Genomic DNA, 19,639 nt, shown 5'->3' with positions numbered 1-19,639 from the left:
TAGTATTCTCGTCCTTCATCATAATGGCTTCCTTGTGCGGCTAATTCTCATTACCGTCAGAACACCAGATTTCTCTTGCTTGTGACTTTTGGACAGATTACCTAAAATAAATGACAAGTCTTAACCACCTGTGCTCTGTCGCAAACAGCACCCGGAATAAAGAACGGCATTCAGCCAGGCACTAATCACTGGACTATTTTCGCAGGAGTTAAGTGCTCAGAAATTATCTTTGAGCCCTTCACTTACGTGTGAAAAATGCCCTTGCCCATTGAACCATATCAATGTAAAATTATAACTTTGGTAAATCAGGCATAACTTAATAATAACTCATCGTACTTTAATAAGTAACATGAAAACAAAGGTCCTGAACTAAGCTTTGTATATAAATACCATGTTACTCCTTTTTGAAGGCACATTATGCAACGCGACCTGTAGTACAATTTGTCAGTTTTTGCTGCATTTACTTTTATACAGCCTCCGGGTCACTCAGGATCCTTCATAGCCAATGAAATACTTTTGAAGAGAGGTCACTGTTGTAATGTCGGCAGTCAATTTGCGCACAGCAAGCTTCCATAAACGGCAACAAAATAAATGACTAGACTACCCGTTTTTAATTACATTGGGCATGGGGTAAATATTGACCAAAACAGAGGGGATAAGTCCCCTTCCCTTGTTTGAACAGGGCCATGGAATATTTTGAGTCCACCAAAAAAACCAGTAGATACAGCCTCAGTTTACTGTCTCGCCTGAAATACAATGGGCTGGAATCTCCGGTGCCCGACGCCGCTATCGTAATCGGCGATCGGGCGATTTGACCGCTGAAATCGGCAGCACCTGTTTTCGGATGCTCCGCCCCCTCCAAAACGGCATCATCGGGGGAGTACGCCGCAGGCCGTTGGGGTGGCAACAGGACGTCACCTGAAGGCCCTCTCCTAATGCTGCGCCCCCCCACGGGCCATTTTGAAGAAGCTGCAGTCTCGATGACCCTGCAAAAATCTGGGCCTAATTGTCAACTGTGTTTTTCAGTTCTAATGTTAAATTTTGAAAGATGCTTCGCAGACCAAAATGTCTCCCGTGACCTCACACTATCAATTGCTTTTGGGGTGGAGTAACTGTTATTATGGATGCAACTACAGCACTCAATCTACACTATCAGTAAGACACTGTCACTTTACGTGACTATAATGTCACTCTGCATTTCATCACCAACCAAGATTATGGGACCAAACAGATAAGCCTTTGCCTCAGAGGCAACAATGGTACCATTTGAGACAAACTTACATTTATAACAGTGAGTTCTCTTCTCAAAGTATATTTTTGCTGTAAAAAGTAATTTATGGAGCACTATTCATGGCCATCGCCAATGCATAATTCATGAAGTGTAGGTGATGCTATAATATGAAATAAATAAATAAATAACCTTTATTGTCACAAGTAGGCTTACATTAACACTGCAATGAAGTTACTGTGAAAAGCCCCTAGTCATATTCCGGTGCCTGTTCGGGTACACGGAGGGAGAATTCAGAATGTCCAATTCACCTAACAAGCACGTCTTTCGGGACTTGTGGGAGGAAATTGGAGCACCCGGAGGAAATCCATGCAGACACGCTGAGAACGTGCAGACTCTGCACAGACAGTGACCCAGGCCAGGAATCGAACCTGGGTCCCTGGCATAAATTGAGGTGGTGACCGAAGAATAAATACTTGTCATGGCTTCAGGAAAACTTCAGGAAAACTTCTTCGACTGGTGCAATGACACACTTTATATCCAACAAAATTAGGGAGACAGGACCTCAATTTAACATCGCATCAAAGCAACAGCCACTGTAATGGTGAAGCCGTGCCTCAATAATACACTGAAGGATGATCCGAAATTATAGGTTCATGCACTGGAATATGGATCAATAGTGTTTTGGCACTAAATGCAATTGTATTCATTGAAACCGCTTCCTAAAACTAACTGACAAATTACTTGATTGGTTCAATTCAATTTTACAAATTACCGTGAGTGACTTTGACCTCTCAAAGTCTGATTGCTCATTTTATTTCTTAAATGCTGAACAATAACGAGCATCTTTCCCTTCCAATCACTTTCTTACAAGCTACTTCAGAGCAAGTCGGCGATGAAGATTGTTGGGAAAATTGAGTCCGGTTTCTTGCCATTGTTGACATCCTTAATCTCCCAAACATGATCTGCACAATGAAAAACTAATGTGGCCTTCTTTCCCCATCTTTGCTTTCGGATGATTGAAAGTTAAGCAGATCGATGAACCTGATTAAGGTAGCGAAGTCCACAATGATGTCTATCCTTGGTAGCTGTCAGTCAAATATTAAAAGTGCGAGGAATTGAAGGCATCAACTTTTGATTTGATTTGATTCAGATTTAATTTGAATTTGATTTATTGTCAGGTGTACAGAGCTACGGTGAAAAGTATTGTTCTGAGTACCAGTCCAGGCAGATAGTTCCATACATGAAAAACATAGGACGTCTGCTAAATACACATTGGAAGTACATAAAAGTAGACTGCGGGTGAAGCATAAGGAGTGTAGTGGTACGAGTAGAAAAGATGCATGGAGAGGTCAGTTCAGTCCATTAGAGGGTCATTCAGGTGTCTGGTTGCAGTGGGGAAGAAGCTGTTTTTGAATCTGTTCGTGCATGTTCTCAAACTTTTGTATTGCCTGCCCCATGGAAGAGGTTGGAGGGGTGTTTGATTATGATGCCTGCTTTCCCAAGGCAACGGGAGGTGTAGACAGAGTCAATGGATGGGAGGCGGGTTCAAGTGATGGACTGGGCGGTGTTCACAACTCTTGGTAGTTTTTACGGTCTTGGACCAAGCAGTTGCCATAGCAGGCTGTGATGCAGCCAGATAGGATGCTTTCTATGGTGTATCTGTAAAAATTGCAAGAGTCAATGTGGACATGCCGAATTTCCTTAGTTTCCTGAGGAAGTATAGGCGCTGTTGTGCTTTCTTGGTTGTAGCGTCGACATGACTGGACCAGGACAGATTGTTGGTGATGTACACACCTAGGAATTTGAAGCTGTCAATCATCTCCACCTCGGCCCCGTTGGTGCAGACAGGGATCACATCTGGAGTACTGTGTACAGTTTTGGTCTCCTTATTTTTAAAAAGAACATAGTTGTGAGAGAAGGAGTTTGGAGAAGCATCACACGGCTGATACCTGGGATAAGAGGATTATTCTCTGAGGAAAGGTTGGACCTGTTGAGTCTGAATCCATTGGAGTTTTAAAAAATGAAAAGTGATCTTATTGAAATGAATAAGATCCTGCGGGGGGCGGCGGGGGGGGGGTGGGGTTGGGGGGGGGTGCTTGACAGGGGGGATGCTGAAAGGATGTTTACCTTGTGGGAGAGACTAGAACCAGAGGACACATTTTGAAAATAATGACCGGAATTCGCGGGCTATTGGGATTTTCTTTTCACGTGGGCAGCGTACTCCTTCCCGTGGGTTTCCCGGCTCCGAGGGGTGGCTTCAATGGGAAATTCCCATTGGCAAGCGTTGGGAAGAGAGAATCTTGCTACCAGCGAATGGTGCGCTGCCGAGAAACATGCGGCTGGGGGAATGGAGAATGCAGCCCAAGGAGGTCTCCCGTTTAAGACAGAGATGAGGAGATAATAATAATCTTTATTATTGTCACAAGTAGGCTGACATTAACACTGCAACGAAGTTACTGTGAAAAGCCCCCAGTCGCCACATTCCGGCACCTGTTCAGGTACACAAAGGAAGAATTCAGAATGTCCAATTCACCTAACAAGCATGTCACAATATGGTGGAATTTAGAATACAGTTGGAGGGTGAGAAGGTAAAGTCAAACACTCGTGTTTTGTGCTTAAACAAAGGAGATTACAATGGGATGAGAGAAGAGCTAGCTAAGGTAGACTGGGAGCAAAGACTTTGTGGTGAAACAGTTGAGGAACAGTGGAGGACCTTCCAAGCGATTTTTCACAGTGTTCATCAAAGGTTTATACCAAAAAAAAGGAAGGACAGTAGAAAGAGGGAAAATCGACCATGGATATCTAAGGAAATAAGGGAGAGTATCAAATTGAAGGAAAAAACATACAAAGTGGCAAAGATTAGTGGGAGACTAGAGGACTGGGAAATCTTTAGGGGGCAACAGAAAGCTACTAAAAAAGCTATAAAGAAGAGTAAGATAGATTATGAGAGTAACTTGCTCAGAATATAAAAACAGATAGTAAAAGTTGCTACAAATATATAAAACAAAAAAAGAGTGCCTGAGGTAAATATTGGTCCTTTTGAGGATGAGAAGGGAGATTTGATAATGGGAGATGAGGAAATGGCTGAGGAACTGAACAGGTTTTTGGGGTCGGTTTTCACAGAGGAAGACACAAATAACATGCCAGTGACTGACGGAAATGAGGTTATGACAGGTGAGGACCTTGAGATGATTGTTATCACTAAATAGGTAGTGATGGGCAAGCTAATGGGGCTAAAGGTAGACAAGTCTCCTGGCCCTGATGGAATGCATCCTCGAGTACTAAAAGAGATGGCTAGGGAAATTGCAAATGCACGAGTGATAATTTACCAAAATTCACTAGCCTCTGGGGTGGTCCCAGCGGATTGGAAATTAGCAAACGTGACACCACTGTTTAAAAAAGGAGGTAGGCAGAAAGCGAGTAATTATACTCCAGTTAGCTTAACTTTGCTAGTCGGGAAGATGCTGGAATCTATCATCAAGGAAGAAATAGTGAGGCATCTGGATGGAAATTGTCCCATTGGGCAGATGCAGCATGGGTTCATAAAGGGCAGGTCGTGCCAAACTAATTTAGTGGAATATTTTGAGGACATTACCAGTGCAGTAGATAACGGGGAGCCAATGGATGTGGTATATCTGGATTTCCAGAAAGCTTTTGACAAGGTGCCACACAAAAGGTTGCTGCATAAGACAAAGATGCATGGCATTAAGGGTAAAGTAGTAGCATGGATAGAGGATTTGTTCATTAATAGAAAGCAAAGTGGGGATTAATGGGTGTTTCTCTGGTTGGCAATCAGTAGCTAGTGGTGTCCCTCAGGGATCAGTGTTGGGCCCACAATTGTTCACAATTTACTTAGATGATTTGGAGTTGGGGACCAAGGGCAATGTGTCCAAGTTTGCAGACGACACTAAGATGAGTGGTAAAGCAAAAAGTGCAGAGGATACCGGAAGTCTGCAGAGGGATTTGGATAGGCTAAGTGAATGGGCTAGGCTCTGGCAGATGGAATACAATGTTGAAAAATGTGAGATTATCCATTTTGGTAGGAATAACAGCAAAAGGGATTATTATTGAAATGATAAAATATTAAAACATGATTCTGTGCAGAGAGACCTGGGCATGCTAGTTCATGAGTCGCAAAAGTTGGTTTACAGGTGCAACAGGTGATTCAGAAGGCAAGTGGAGTTTTGTCCTTCATTGCTAGAGGGATGGAGTTTCAGACTAGGGAGGTATGCTGCAATTGTCTCAGGTGTTAGTGAGGGCGCACTTGGAGTATTGTGTTCAGTTTTGGTGTCCTTACCTGAGAAAGGACGTAATGGCACTGGAGGGTGTGCAGAGGAGATTCACTAGGTTAATCCCAAAGTTGAGGATTACGAGGAGAGGTTGAGTAGACTGGGACTGTACTCGTTGGAATTTAGAAGGATGCGGGGGGGATCTTATAGAAACATATAAAATTATGAAGGGAATAGATAGGATAGATGCGGGCAGGTTGTTTCCACTGGCGGGTGAAAGCAGAGCTAAGGGGCATAGCCTCAAAATAAGAGGAAGTAGATTTAGGACTGAGCTTAGGAGGAACTTCTTTACCCAAAGGGTTGTGAATCTATGGAATTCCTTGCCCAGTGAAGCAGTTGAGGCTCCTTCATTAAAAGTTTTTCAGATAAAGATAGATAGTTTTTTGAAGAATAAAGGGATTAAGGGTTATGGTGTTCGGGCCAGAAAGTGGAGCTGAGACCACAAAAGATCAGCCATGATCTCATTGAATGGCGGAGCAGGCTTGAGGGGCTGGATGGCTCCTAGTTCTTATGCTCTTATGTTCTTTCGGGACTTGTGGTAGGAAACCTGAGCACCCGGAGCAAACCCACGCAGACACATGGAGAATATGCAGACTCCACACAGACAATGACCCAAGCCAGGAATTGAACCTGGGACGCTGGCGCTGCAAGTGCTAACCACTGTGCTACCACGCTGCCCCATTTTTCTTTCTCTCAGAGAATCATGATTTTGTGGAAGTATTTCCCATGATAGCAGTGGCAGCTGGTTCATAGAACCTTTATAAGTTAGATTGACAAGGGAGTCAAAGGTTATTGGGGGTAGGTCACAATCTGATCAGCGGTGGCCATACTGACCGGTAGAGCAGGCTCAAGGGGCTGAATGGCCCGCTCCCTGTATATTTGTTTGCCTATAACCTCTCCACATGGGTAAGAAATAGTTTCAAAAAGGTAAATGACAGAGACTGAGGAGAAAAGTGTCATCCAAATGGCAGGTTGTGACTCGTGGAGTTTGCCAAGGATCTGGGCTGGAGACTCACTTTTCGATATATATTTACCAGCGACATACAGGAAGAAATAGAGTGTTGTTTTCTGACAACACTAAGTTAGGTGGCACAGTAAGTAGCGGAGATGGGAATTAGAAGTTGCAAAAGGAAAATTGATTAAGTGTGTGAGAAAGACTGAGGCAGATTGAGTTCAACGTGTAAGTTTTCAAGTGTGAAGTGGTTCACTTGGGCCAGAAAAACACTGGCATGTTTTCTAAATGGTGAACGGCAGTGGAGGTGCAGAGAGATTTCGGAGTCCATGAAATGACGAAAGATACAAGTTGAAAGGTAAAACAATTAATTTTTTAAAAAGTAGTGGGATGGGAGTTTTCCTTTCAAGGGGTTTGGAATGCAAAGGGTTGGAAGTTATGGTTCATTGGCGTGGATCTCGACTTTGGTTGCACGTGGAGTGCTGTGTTCAAATCTGGGATTTGATCTTCGGAGTACGAAGGGGAGGGAGGGGTTCTGTTGGCCTTGGCGAGTGACCAGAATGATACCATGGCTAAACTAAGAGGAAGTGGAGTTTAGAATAGGCTGTATACACGTGAATATTGAAGGTTTAAGGGTGATTTTTCAAAAAAATTATTTCACAGGACATGGGAGTGGCTGCTATTTTTGTTGTCCATCGTTAGTTACCCTTGATAGGGCGGTGGTGGGCTGCCTTCCTGAATCACTGCAGTCAATATAATATAGTTACATCCACAGTGCTGTTTGAGAGGGAATTTGACCCAGTAACAGCGAAGGAACAGTGATGTTGCTCCAAGTCAGGATAGTGTGGGGCATTGAGGGGAACCTGCAGGTGGTGGTGTTCCTATGTATCTGCTGCCCTTGTCCTTCTAACTGAGATATTTAATACGGTGAAAGGATTTGATAAGGTATTGTTCCAATCCCAGTAGGTGTTAATTCGGCACGAGAAGATCTCAGAATGGAACGCTGGCTCAAAAATGGCAACTTTTACTTTTTTTTAGAAAGCGCGGAGGAACAGAATCACAGGACTGCCAATTAGCTTTCCACAACAAAAAAGTACATTTATTAAACATGAAAATGTTGACGATAATACAATACTCCTTCACTCGTCCTTGTCTTCACAAATGTTCACAGATTTCAAGGATAGCGTAGATTACACAACATATCGTAGGCTCTAATGTTCTCCATAAACCCACGGTCCCTGGAGCCCTACAGGCTAACTATGGTCAGCCAACACCCCACTCTGAAACCAAGTGAGAGACACCACTCAAGCGATCCTCTATGGATTCTTCTCAAATTCCCCCCAGATGATTGTCACACAAGTGTTTCCAAACTCTACTCTCAAAAAAGACTTGCTTTAAAGTCTGCGTTCAATCAACACTTTCCATCGGCTGTTATGATCAAAGATCCAGCTTCAGATTTTCCAATCATGACTTTGTTCTCCGTTCCTTCATGCCAGCGGGATTCTCCGTTCCCACTTCGGTGATTGGAGATTTGGTTCGCGAGCTGGACTCACAACGGAAAATCCAGACCTAAATTTATTTCTCTCAGCTGGTTTAGCAAGGATCCTCCTCCAGATTTCCCAACTCTCCTTTCAGTATTCCTTTGTCTTCACTTGCCACAGCATGCAAACTTCTATACAAAGCTCAGGTACTCAGTCCCCAACAGGATACTATTGCTTCTGTTATGGTTTAGAGAACCCCAAAGTGTATCATGGAGTTCACCTGACTGTAGAGGGTGCCATCTCCGCTACTCCACTACTGGGCCGATATCTGGGGTTTGGATGTCTGTGTGTGTCCGGTGGCAGCAGCAGCTCCTGCTTTGAAGTTGCCGCAGCCTGTCTGTGATTCTGTGTTTACAGCCCGGCTCCCCAGGGTCCTAGTGCCTGCCGCTATCCGGTGGCGGCAGCAGCTCCCGCTTTGAAGTTGCCGCAGCCTGTCTGTGATTCTGTGTTTACAGCCCGGCTGCACCAGGGTCCTAGTGCCTGGTGCTTCATCATTTTACCCTTGTACCAGGCGCTCCTGTGTCCCCACGATCCTAAATACTTCACACACAACTACATACTAATTAGAACTAGCAGGGGGAAAGAAAAAGGAATATGATATATACAATGCCACCCGTCTCCGGGTGGCCAAATTAAAACTGTGCCCCGCTAAACTGGGGCAGTCCGCCTGTTTGGTCGAACGGCTCGGGCCAGACTGTCCCCTCCCGGGGGTTCGGGCTGCCTCTTGCCTCTCCTTCCCCAACAGGGTTCGGGGATCCCTCAGCGCTCCCTCCTACTCGGGCCCCCTTACTGCGGGACCGGGTTCTAGGGAGTTGTGAGGGTGACCATCTTAGAGGGGGCTTGGAGACCCGATTGCTCCTTCGTCCCCTTACTGGTTCCCAAGCCCAAGGTGATATTTCCACTTCCTCCGCCTCCTTAGCCTCTATACTAAGGCAGGCCACCTGACCCACAGGTAAGGGCTTGGGAATCATCACTGTCCCTGGGCTGGGTGCTTGCAGCACTGTCGGTCTCTTTGGGACTGCCCCTTCGGGACAGCACCTTGTCACCGGTTGTGTGATCGTGGAGTCAGGGACCTCCCCCACCGTCGTTAATTCTGCAGGCGGTTTCTCCACTACCACCCCCAGTCTTCCCCCCACCTTGCTCTTTCTTGCCCTTATGGGGTGGAACAATTTAAATTGACTGATGTGGCGTTCGCATGGGTCCCACCTTAAGGGATTTAAACTGCAAATAGCCGCTGAGGCAGCCTCCAGAATGGGACCCTGCACCTGGACCGGACCAGGGTCTGGGGATAGAACTACCCCTGCGCTCCCTTTTTCCTGAGGCTGCTCCCTGGGTAGTCATACGGGTTCTTGTGGTGTGGGTGCGGGCAGGCCCTGGCCCGTTGCCATTGCCACCTGTCCCGACCCAGCTGCTAGGCTCTGCAAAAAGGCTAAAAGTTTCTTTACCTCGAAGGTTTCCGGGGCAGCTGCTCCTGCCGCCGGGGTCTGACTCTCTACTGCGGGAGCCCTCTCCTCCTTGCTAGGGTTTTTACATTCCCTCTTGAAATGCCCGGCCTTCCCACACCCGTAGCATAAGTATTCCTCATGCTTCCACTCTCTCTTAGGGCCTGCTGGCGCGATTCCATGCACCTGACCCTTATGGGGCTTTTCCTCTCTCCTCTCCCCGTTGCGATATGCAAGGGTGAGTTTTCTAAGGACCTCTGCCTCATTAAGGTCCGGACTCTGCGGGTCGAACCAGTGTTCGGCCTTTGCCCTAACATGAGGGAGACAGTTAGCTACGAGGGTCTTCAGCCAGTGGGCTGTTCTCTCATCTAAATTCCGTCTATCCGCGGGAACCCCGCATGCCTCCATATAGACAGTCCACAGTCTGTCTGCGAACATGGTGGGAGATTCCCCTGGTTGCTGCTTGGTTTCCCCCACCCTCATGAAAGGGCTCCCCAGATTCAAGCCCATCGCCTCCAGAACAGCAGTCTGTGCTGCCGCCCATGTGTCAGGTCTTCCCCCATTCCCAGAGGTCACTGTCCTGCATAGCTGTGCATCTAGGGTCATCAGGAGCATCCTTATTTGCTCCCCTTCGTCGCAGTCATTGATGCTGGCTGCCTGTTCCACCTCCATAAAATGAAGCGACGGATCCCCCTTTGGAGTTAGCCTGGGAACGTGGGCCACCATCCCCCTGAGCGCGGATGCCTCATGAGGAACGATAATGTCGCCCTCAACCGGTCCCCTATTTGCCATCCCCGCCGGGGGACCATACCTTCTTTGCCTGACAGGGCACATCTGCCCTACCTGGGGTTCCTGCTCCTCCTCCCCACTGTCCAGCTCTCCTGCCCCGTTGGGTAACCCCCCTGTCCCCGGGCTAGCTACCCATATAGGAGACGCCGCTATCTGGGGATACACCACTGACCCCCCTTGGACCTGCCCCTGACCGGGCGGTCCAAACCCTACCTGCTGACCCGGCCCCATCACCGGCATCCCAGGCAGCGGTCTGTCCCCATCCCATGGGGACCCACATACGAAACCAGGCGGACACGCCGCCAGCTGGGGGTACCCTGCCGACCCCCCTTGGACTTGCCCCTGAACGTGCAGTCCGATCCCCCCCTGCCGGCCCGGACACAATCCTGGTGCCTCAGGAGGCGGTCTATTCCCCTTGGCCTTTGGGGAATCATCCGCTGCGAGGAGCACCTTGCCCCTAGGGAACCCCCCTGGACCTACCAGGTGTATCTGTCCCCTGAACCTGGACAAGGTCTCCTCCAACTCCGTTATTCGTGCCTGGCACGGCCCATGGGCACAGTCCCCTACTTCCTCGCGAGCCACTCGGTACGCTGCCTGGATGTCCCGGAACTTCCCCTCCAGCTTCCTACACTGCTCTGTACTCCGAGCATAGAGTTCCTGGAGCCTCCGTTCCTTTTCTTTACCCTCCACTATCTGGCAGTGGAGATAGTCCTTCTCACACCGGTTAGACTCGCTTTCCTGTTTCATTTCTGCCATTTCTTCCCGCAGTCGTTCCGCTACACTCGCGCTGTCCCCTGCGCTGGCCCTCACTTCTCTCAACTCCTGCTCTCACTCTTCGACCCTATCCTCTGTCTTGACTACCTGCTCGGACAGGCAAACCAGCCAAACTGCCTTCTCCAAGTGCCTTTTGTGCGCCTTGCTTTCTGTCCATGCAGCCGCTGCCATTACCGGTTGCTCCGCATTGATTAATTCTGAGACCCAAGGTTTGGTGAGGTTGACCTTTTGCCACAAATACGAGGATATTCTCTCCTCCATTTTGCTTCGTTCCCTCACCCCCTCTGCCATGTCACATACTCCAAACCACCGGGCTCCTGCCGCGGTCGCCATTGTAGAGGGTGCCATCTCCGCTACTCCACTACTGGGCCGATATCTGGGGTTTGGATGTCTGTGTGTGTCTCTCTCCAGCTGGCACTGAAACTTCAGAGGTCAGGGGATGTCGCACTGGGACACTTCCACTGAAGAGAGCACTGATTCAAGCCTGCCGTTTATTCCTAACCGACAGCCTGAGACTTATATCACACAGATCTCCAGACCCCTACCAATACCCAGGTGATTCTCTCTCTTGCCGGTGGGGCAACACCCACCCGGTTCCTACTCCACTAGAGTAGCTTTCCCAAGAGAGAGAATAGGACACTGCTGTTTATTCCCTAACCAGCAGTCTGTCCTGAGTGAATCGCTCAAGATGACCCTCGATTCCTGAACCCGGAATTAAGGTGAGGAGTATTTTAACAATGACTTGGTCAGAGATCGCTGGTGAAAGATTGAAGAATTTAAACGACTCCAATTATCATCAAATCAAGGTTTATTGCAAAACCCAGGTCAAAATCATCAACAGAAGAAACACAATAAAATCTTATGCTCTAATACAACTAAGTCTATTCAAAAGTAATACAGCGGACACAACGAAAATTCTTATGATTACACAGTTTTTAGCAATATCACAAGGCACAAAACAAGTTCCCTTCCCCAAAGCCTCAACCACTATTAAAGTCAAGGGAGTTTTGTAAGCTGCTGCAGGGTACTTACGGTCACAGGCTGCAGAGGTCAAGTCAGGGGTGCAGAGGTCGAGCCAAGAACGAAGAGACCCCCAATCGAAAACACAGCCCCTTTTATATTGTTATACCTGGCTTTGTTCTGTGATCGGCCAGCCCCTTTTGCATTGAAAAAGGTAAGTTTTAAAGTTCCCGCTGGTCCCGCCCCCTTTGAGCCGGTCAGAGCTGTATGTTTCCGGGTATTCCTTGCAGGTCCGCTTCTTCCAGCTAGGCAGACCTGCGCGATTTGAATTTGGCGCTGGCTCCGCCCCCTTCTTTCAGTGAGTTTCTGCCGGTAGCTCCTGTCAAGATTGGAGTACCTCCCCCAGGTCCGCCTCCAACTTGGTTTTTCTGCCGGTAGCTTCTGTCAAGCTTGGAGTACCTCCCCCAGGTCCGCCTCCAACTTGGTTTTTTTCAGACCTGCGCGATTTGAATTTGGCGCTGGCTCCGCCCCCCTCCTCCCAGTGAGTTTCTGCCGGTAGCTCCTGTCAAGATTGGAGTACCTCCCCCAGGTCCGCCTCCAACTTGGTTTTTCTCTACCGCTGATTTTCTAGGGGCTTTTCCAGCGCAATATGCTGGACTCAGACAGTCTGATTTCTAGTTTAACGAGGTTAGGCTCTTCTGTGGAGAATTTCAGTGTCTTCCAGCTGCTCCGGAGATGGCTGCTATTCTCACCTCGCTATGTTGATGGGGTGTTAATTGGATTCTGCTCTGGTGGAGGCCAGGTCATTTACATCTGCATGGGGCTATGACCATCCCATTGTCCTGCTTGCATGCAAGCCTCCTGTGTATTCCCGTGCCCCTTTGTCTGTGTTTTGATGTTATCTTGTTGTCTGGCTCCTTCTTCCTTGTAGCTCCTAGGGGGGTGTTTGTAAATATTTATGTACTTATGTCCCTACTCAGCTCAGCGGGCCAAGCCTGCTGGGAAAACTGGTTCTGTTATCTTGGCTGAAAAGTCAGTTTACAGTCTCTGAGTTTTTCCAAAAGGGCCGAATTGCCCGAAACCTTACATGACCCACAACTTTTAATAGATTGTGGTATGGGGAGCACACGGCCCACTCCATAGGTGTGGTTCAGCAGAAATGGAAAAGTATTTTTTAAAGCAAAACAATGTTTATTCTATGAACTCAAGTTAACCTTTTTAAAACATACAGTGAACATCTTAGCAACCATTAATTCAAATACAACCCCAAAGAATACAACACTAAGTAATCCTTTAAGCTTTCCTTTTAATATCCATAAGACTTAAAACACCTTTTACCAGAAGCACAGCAGGTTAAAGTCGCTACTGTTATTAGTTTTAAATCACCAGGATCGATTTACAGTCTTTAGATTACAGAGAGAGACTCTAATACACCTTCTGGCTGTGACTGCAGTTATTCAGCTCTGTAAACGAAACTAAAATGCACCCTGCAGCGAACAGCCTAAAACAAAAGTAAAAAGCTAACAGACAGTCCAGCTCCACCCACTCTCTGACATCACTGCAGTAATGAACACCCATTTCTTAAAGGTACTCTCACTACAAATATTTACATACACACCCATTTCTTAAAGGTGCTCTCACATGACACTTCAGAAACTGGATATAAGAACACCAAACTTTATGATTACTTCAGACATGTGGATCTTCTAAAACCAAACTCATCAGTTCTTCTCTTCCCAGGTCTGACTTTAACTTCAATGAACAGTATCCTGTTCCAAAGGCAATTTTTGTTCCTTTTTACTTCAATATCCCTGGATGCTTATTTTGTATTCCCTGGTTTCTAGACTAACTGTCCTTTTGTTTCTCAGGAGCTTGCTTGCTTGCACATTACTCCATTGTCTGGCCCTTCTGCTTCTCGCAGAGCTGAGAGCTATTCCCTCTCTGGCTTTCTATCTATGTTATGGTCCAAGGTTTAGAGAACCCCAAAGTGTATCATGGAGTTCACCTGATCCACAACTTTTAATAGATTGTGGTATGGGGAGCACACAGCCCACTCTACAGGTGTGGTACAGCAGAAATGGAAAAGTATTTTTTAAAGCAAAAATATATTTATTCTATGAATTCAAGTTAACCTTTTCAAAACATACAGTGAACATCTTAGCAACCGTCAATTCAAATATAACCCCCAAAGAATACAACACAAAGTAATCCTTAAGCTGTACTTTTAACATCCGTAAGACTTTAAAAAAACCTTTAAACAGAAGCACATCAGGTTAAAGTCACTACTGAGAGCAGTTATTAGTTTTAAATCACCAAAGGATCGATTTACAGTCTTTAGGTAACAGAGAGAAAGACTCGTACACCTTCTGGCTGTGACTGCAGCTATCCAGCTCTGCAAACTAAACTAAAACACACCCTGTAGCAAACAGCCGAAAACGAAAGTAAAAAGCTGACAGACAGCCCAGCTCCACCCACACTCTGACATCAGTAATAAACACCCATTTCATAAAGGTACATTTCTTAAACACCCATTTCTTAAAGGTACTCTCACATGACATCTCCAACTGCCTGGATCCAGCTAAACACTAAACCTCAATGTGTCCTCTGCCTAAAAGTGGCCCCTGGTTGCTAAGTCACATCTCATTCTCTTGTCAAGTTCGCGTATACTTTTCCCAACAGAAACTCTCTCTCAGCACAACTGAAACACAGTTTGAAGCCCCAAAAAACCCATACATGCTGTCTCCAACATGGATCGTAATCGAGTTGTCCCCTTTTCTACTTGAAAACACTAAAGCACGGTAGCACACGTGGGGGCAGCACGGTAGCACATGTGGCTAGCACTGTGGCTTCGCAGTGGCAGGGTCCCAGGTTCAATTCCCTGCTGGGCCACCGTGTGTGCGGAGTCTGCACGTTCTCCCCTTGTCTGCGTGGGTTTCCTCCAGGTGCTCCGGTTTCCTCCCACAGTCCAAAATGTGCAGGTTAGGTGGATTAGCCATGCTAAATTGCCCTTAGTGACCAAAATGGTGAGGAGGGGTTATTGGGTTTTGGGGGTAGCGTGGAAGTGAGAGCTTGGGTGGGTCGGTGCTGACCCGATGGGCCAATGGCCTCCTTCTGCACTGTATGTTCTATGAATCAATGAATCTATAAATTAAAGCCACTTAAATCTGCAGCTTATTTCTAGTGTTTAAAATACACTTAAACCTACCCCTGTTTTCTGACTGTATATAAGGAGAAACTAATTCCTCTGGTGAGCAGAGTACAGAAAAGGGGGGATTAGAGTCAGACCATTCAGGGATGATATCAGGAAGCATCTGATCAAACAAAGGAATATGGAATCGGAACATCTCTCTCTCTCTCAAAAACCCGTGAATGGAAGATAAACAGGAACGAAAGCATGTGCAACCAAAGCAAGTAAATGGAGTTTAGCTGCAATCATGGTTTAATTGTAATTGTGGAACAGGTTCAGGTGAATGGCCTCCTCCTCCTGCTCCTGCAATCCAACCACCTTCACCTACCTGCCTTTAGATGTTTATTGTGGTGGCGACAGTGGATTTCCTGATGCTTGAGCCAAACCTTCAATGTTTATATCTGACACTTGAGAGCTGTTATCCTTGCTGAATCTGTATCAATCCAAGTGTCAGGAGGAGGAAAATTGCATGCTTTGCTCTTCTCATCTACAATGCGTTCAGCCATGAAAGCAAGATTTCAGATACAAAACGCACGATAAAACTGAGCCGTCATTACTCGCTGGCTTTGTGGGATGAGAATTGCAGTGTCATTGTTAATGTCACGCCGCTGATTTTTCCAGCATTGACTCAGTCTCGGATTATGTTTGTTGACACCCTTGCAATATATATGTTGAGTGATGTACAATGCAAAAGGCGCTTTATAAATGCAAGTTGTTGAATGCAGCAGCACAATGTAGCAATGGAATGCTGGTCGATGCCCGTGATTTTTCTCAATTGTCATAAACAGGTCACCAGTTGCGCTCTCTCTCCATAGAAAACAACACCGGGGGGGGGGCGATTTTCAGCCCACAATAGGCGTAGGAGAGAATAGCAATGCGGAAGGGAAATCCGGAGAGACTTGAGAACCACGATTCTCCACGGAAAGATCATGTTTCCTGATTTTCCCCGTCCCTCTGCAGCGGCGTCACGAGGTTCATGAACTTAAGGCATGGATCGGTACTTGGGACTACGATGTGGTGGCCATCACGGAAACTTGGATAGAAGAGGGGCAGAAATGGTTGTTGGAGGTCCCTGGTTATAGATGTTTCAATAAGATTAGGGAGGGTGGTAAAAGAGGTGGGGGGGTGGCATTATTAATTAGAGATAGTATAACAGCTGCAGAAAGGCAGTTCGAGGAGTATCACCCTATTGAGGTAGTATGGGTTGAAGTCAGAAATAGGAAAGGAGCAGTCACCTTGTTAGGAGTTTTCTATAGGCCCCCCAATAGTAGCAGAGATGTGGAGGAACAGATTGGGAAACAGATTTTGGAAAGGTGCAGAAGTCATAGGGTAGTAGTCATGGGCGACTTTAACTTCCCAAATATTGAGTGGAAACTCTTTAGATCAAATAGTTTGGATGGGGTGGTGTTTGTGCAGTGTGTCCAGGAAGCTTTTCTAACACAGTATGTAGATTGTCTGACCAGAGGAGGGGCAATATTGGATTTAGTACTGGGTAATGAACCAGGGCAAGTGATAGATTTGTTAGTGGGGGAGCATTTTGGAGATAGTGACCACAATTCTGTGACTTTCACTTTAGTAATGGAGAGGGATAGGTACGTGCAACAGGGCAAGGTTTACAATTGGGAAAAGGGTAAATACGATGTTGTCAGACAAGAATTGAAGTGCATAAGTTGGGAACATAGGCTGGCAGGGAAGGACACAAGTGAAATGTGAAACTTGTTCAAGGAACAGGTGCTACGTGTCCTTGATATGTATGTCCCTGTCAGGCAGGGAAGAGATGGTCGAGTGAGGGAACCATGGTTGACAAGAGAGGTTGAATGTCTTGTTAAGAGGAAAAAGGTGACTTATGTAAGGCTGAGGAAACAAGGTTCAGACAGGGCATTGGAGGGATACAAGATAGCCAGGAGGGAACTGAAGAAAGGGATTAGGAGAGCTAAGAGAGGGCATGAACAATCTTTGGCGGGTAGGATCAAGGAAAACCCCAAGGCCTTTTACACATATGTGAGAAATATGAGAATGACTAGAGCGAGGGTAGGTCCGATCAAGGACAGTAGCGGGAGATTGTGTATTGAGTCTGAAGAGATAGGAGAGGTCTTGAATGAGTACTTTTCTTCTGTATTTACAAAATGAGAGGGGCGATATTGTTGGCGAGGACAGTGTGAAACAGATTGGTAAGCTCGAGGAAATACTTATTAGGAAGGAAGATGTGTTGGGCATTTTGAAAAACCTGAGGATAGACAAGTCCCCCGGGCCTGACGGGATATATCCAAGGATTTTATGGGAAGCAAGAGATGAAATTGCAGAGCCGTTGGCAATTATCTTTTTGTCCTCACTGTCAACAGGGGTGGTACCAGGGGATTGGAGAGTGGCGAATGTCGTGCCCCTGTTCAAAAAAGGAACTAGGGATAACCCTGGGAATTACAGGCCAGTTAGTCTTACTTCGGTGGTAGGCAAAGTAATGGAAAGGGTACTGAAGGATAGGATTTCTGAACATCTGGAAAGACACTGCTTGATTAGGGATAGTCAGCACGGATTTGTGAGGGGTAGGTCTTGCCTTACAAATCTTATTGAATTCTTTGAGGAGGTGACCAAGCATGTGGATGAAGGTAAAGCAGTGGATGTAGTGTACATGGATTTTAGTAAGGCATTTGATAAAGTTCCCCATGGTAGGCTTCTGCACAAAGTAAGGAGGCATGGGATAGTGGGAAATTTGACCAGTTGGATAACAAACTGGCTAACCGATAGAAGTCAGAGAGTGGTGGTGGATGGCAAATATTCAGCCTGGATCCCAGTTACCAGTGGTGTACCGCAGGGATCAGTTCTGGGTCCTCTGCTGTTTGTGATTTTCATTAATGACTTGGATGAGGGAGTTGAAGGGTGGGTCAGTAAATTTGCAGACGATACGAAGATTGGTGGAGTTGTGGATAGTAAGGAGGGCTGTTGTCGGCTGCAAAGAGACATAGATAGGATGCAGAGCTGGGCTGAGAAGTGGCAGATGGAGTTTAACCCTGAAAAGTGTGAGGTTGTCCATTTTGGAAGGACAAATATGAATGCGGAATATAGGGTTAACGGTAGAGTTCTTGGCAATGTGGAGGAGCAGAGAGATTTTGGGGTCTATGTCTATACATCTTTGAAAGTTGCCACTCAAGTGGATAGAGCTGTGAAGAAGGCCTATGGTGTGCTCGCGTTCATTAACAGAGGGATTGAATTTAAGAGCCGTGAGGTGATGATGCAGCTGTACAAAACTTTGGTAAGGCCACATTTGGAGTACTGTGTACAGTTCTGGTCGCCTCATTTTAGGAAGGATGTGGAAGCTCTGGAAAAGGTGCAAAGAAGATTTACCAGGATGTTGCCTGGAATGGAGAGTAGGTCTTACGAGGAAAGGTTGAGGGTGCTAGGCCTTTTCTCATTAGAGCGGAGAAGGATGGGGGGCGACTTGATAGAGGTTTATAAGATGATCAGGGGAATAGATCGAGTAGACAGTCAGAGACTTTTTCCCCGGGTGGAACACACCATTACAAGGGGACATAAATTTAAGGTGAAAGGTGGAAGATTTGGAGGGATATCAGAGGTAGGTTCTTTACCCAGAGAGTAGTGGGGGCATGGAATGCACTGCCTGTGGAAGTAGTTGAGTCGGAAACATTAGGGACCTTCAAGCAGCTATTGGATAGGTACATGGATTACGGGAAAATGATATAGTGTAGATTTATTTGTTCTTAAGGGCAGCACGGTAGCATTGTGGATAGCACAATTGCTTCACAGCTCCATGGTCCCAGGTTCGATTCCGGCTTGGGTCACTGTCTGTGCGGAGTCTGCACATCCTCCCCGTGTCTGCGTGGGTTTCCTCCGGGTGCTCCGGTTTCCTCCCACAGTCCAAAGATGTGCGGGTTAGGTGAATTGGCCAATGATAAATTGCCCTTAATGTCCAAATTGCCCTTGGTGTTGGGTGGAGATGTTGAGTTTGGGTGGGGTGCTCTTTCCGGGGGCTGGTGCAGACTTGGGGGGCCGTGTGGCCTCCTTCTGCGCTGTGTGTTCGATGATAATCTATGATTAATCTAGGACAAAGGTTCGGCACAACATCGTGGGCCGAAGGGTCTGTTCTGTGCTGTATTTTCTATGTTCTATGTTCTAACGATGGTCAGTGCCAGGGGTGGGTCCTGGTGGGGGATCCATGGAGGTTCTATTGATGTGTTGTAAGGGGGAAAGAGTGGGCACTGAGGGGTGGGGGGAATGCTGGCGACATGTCCGCGGTTGTGGGGGGTGGAATGCTGGCAGTAATTATTGGGGGTGGGCGGGAGAGCTCCCGATACCTCCGTGTGGGAGGCTGTTGGATTTCACTGCTGATCGGAGCTCCCTTAAGAGATGGCATCCCGATCCCTGTGGGACCGATTGCCGGTTCTATTGGGCCCCGTGATGTAAACCACACCCACTCATTTTCAGATTGGCTGGACATAGGGTGCAATTTAACCCAAAA

This window comes from Scyliorhinus torazame, chromosome 10 (genome assembly GCF_047496885.1).
Source record: "Scyliorhinus torazame isolate Kashiwa2021f chromosome 10, sScyTor2.1, whole genome shotgun sequence".
In the NCBI taxonomy this organism is placed as follows: domain Eukaryota; kingdom Metazoa; phylum Chordata; class Chondrichthyes; order Carcharhiniformes; family Scyliorhinidae; genus Scyliorhinus; species Scyliorhinus torazame.
This window is presented reverse-complemented; position numbering follows the sequence as displayed.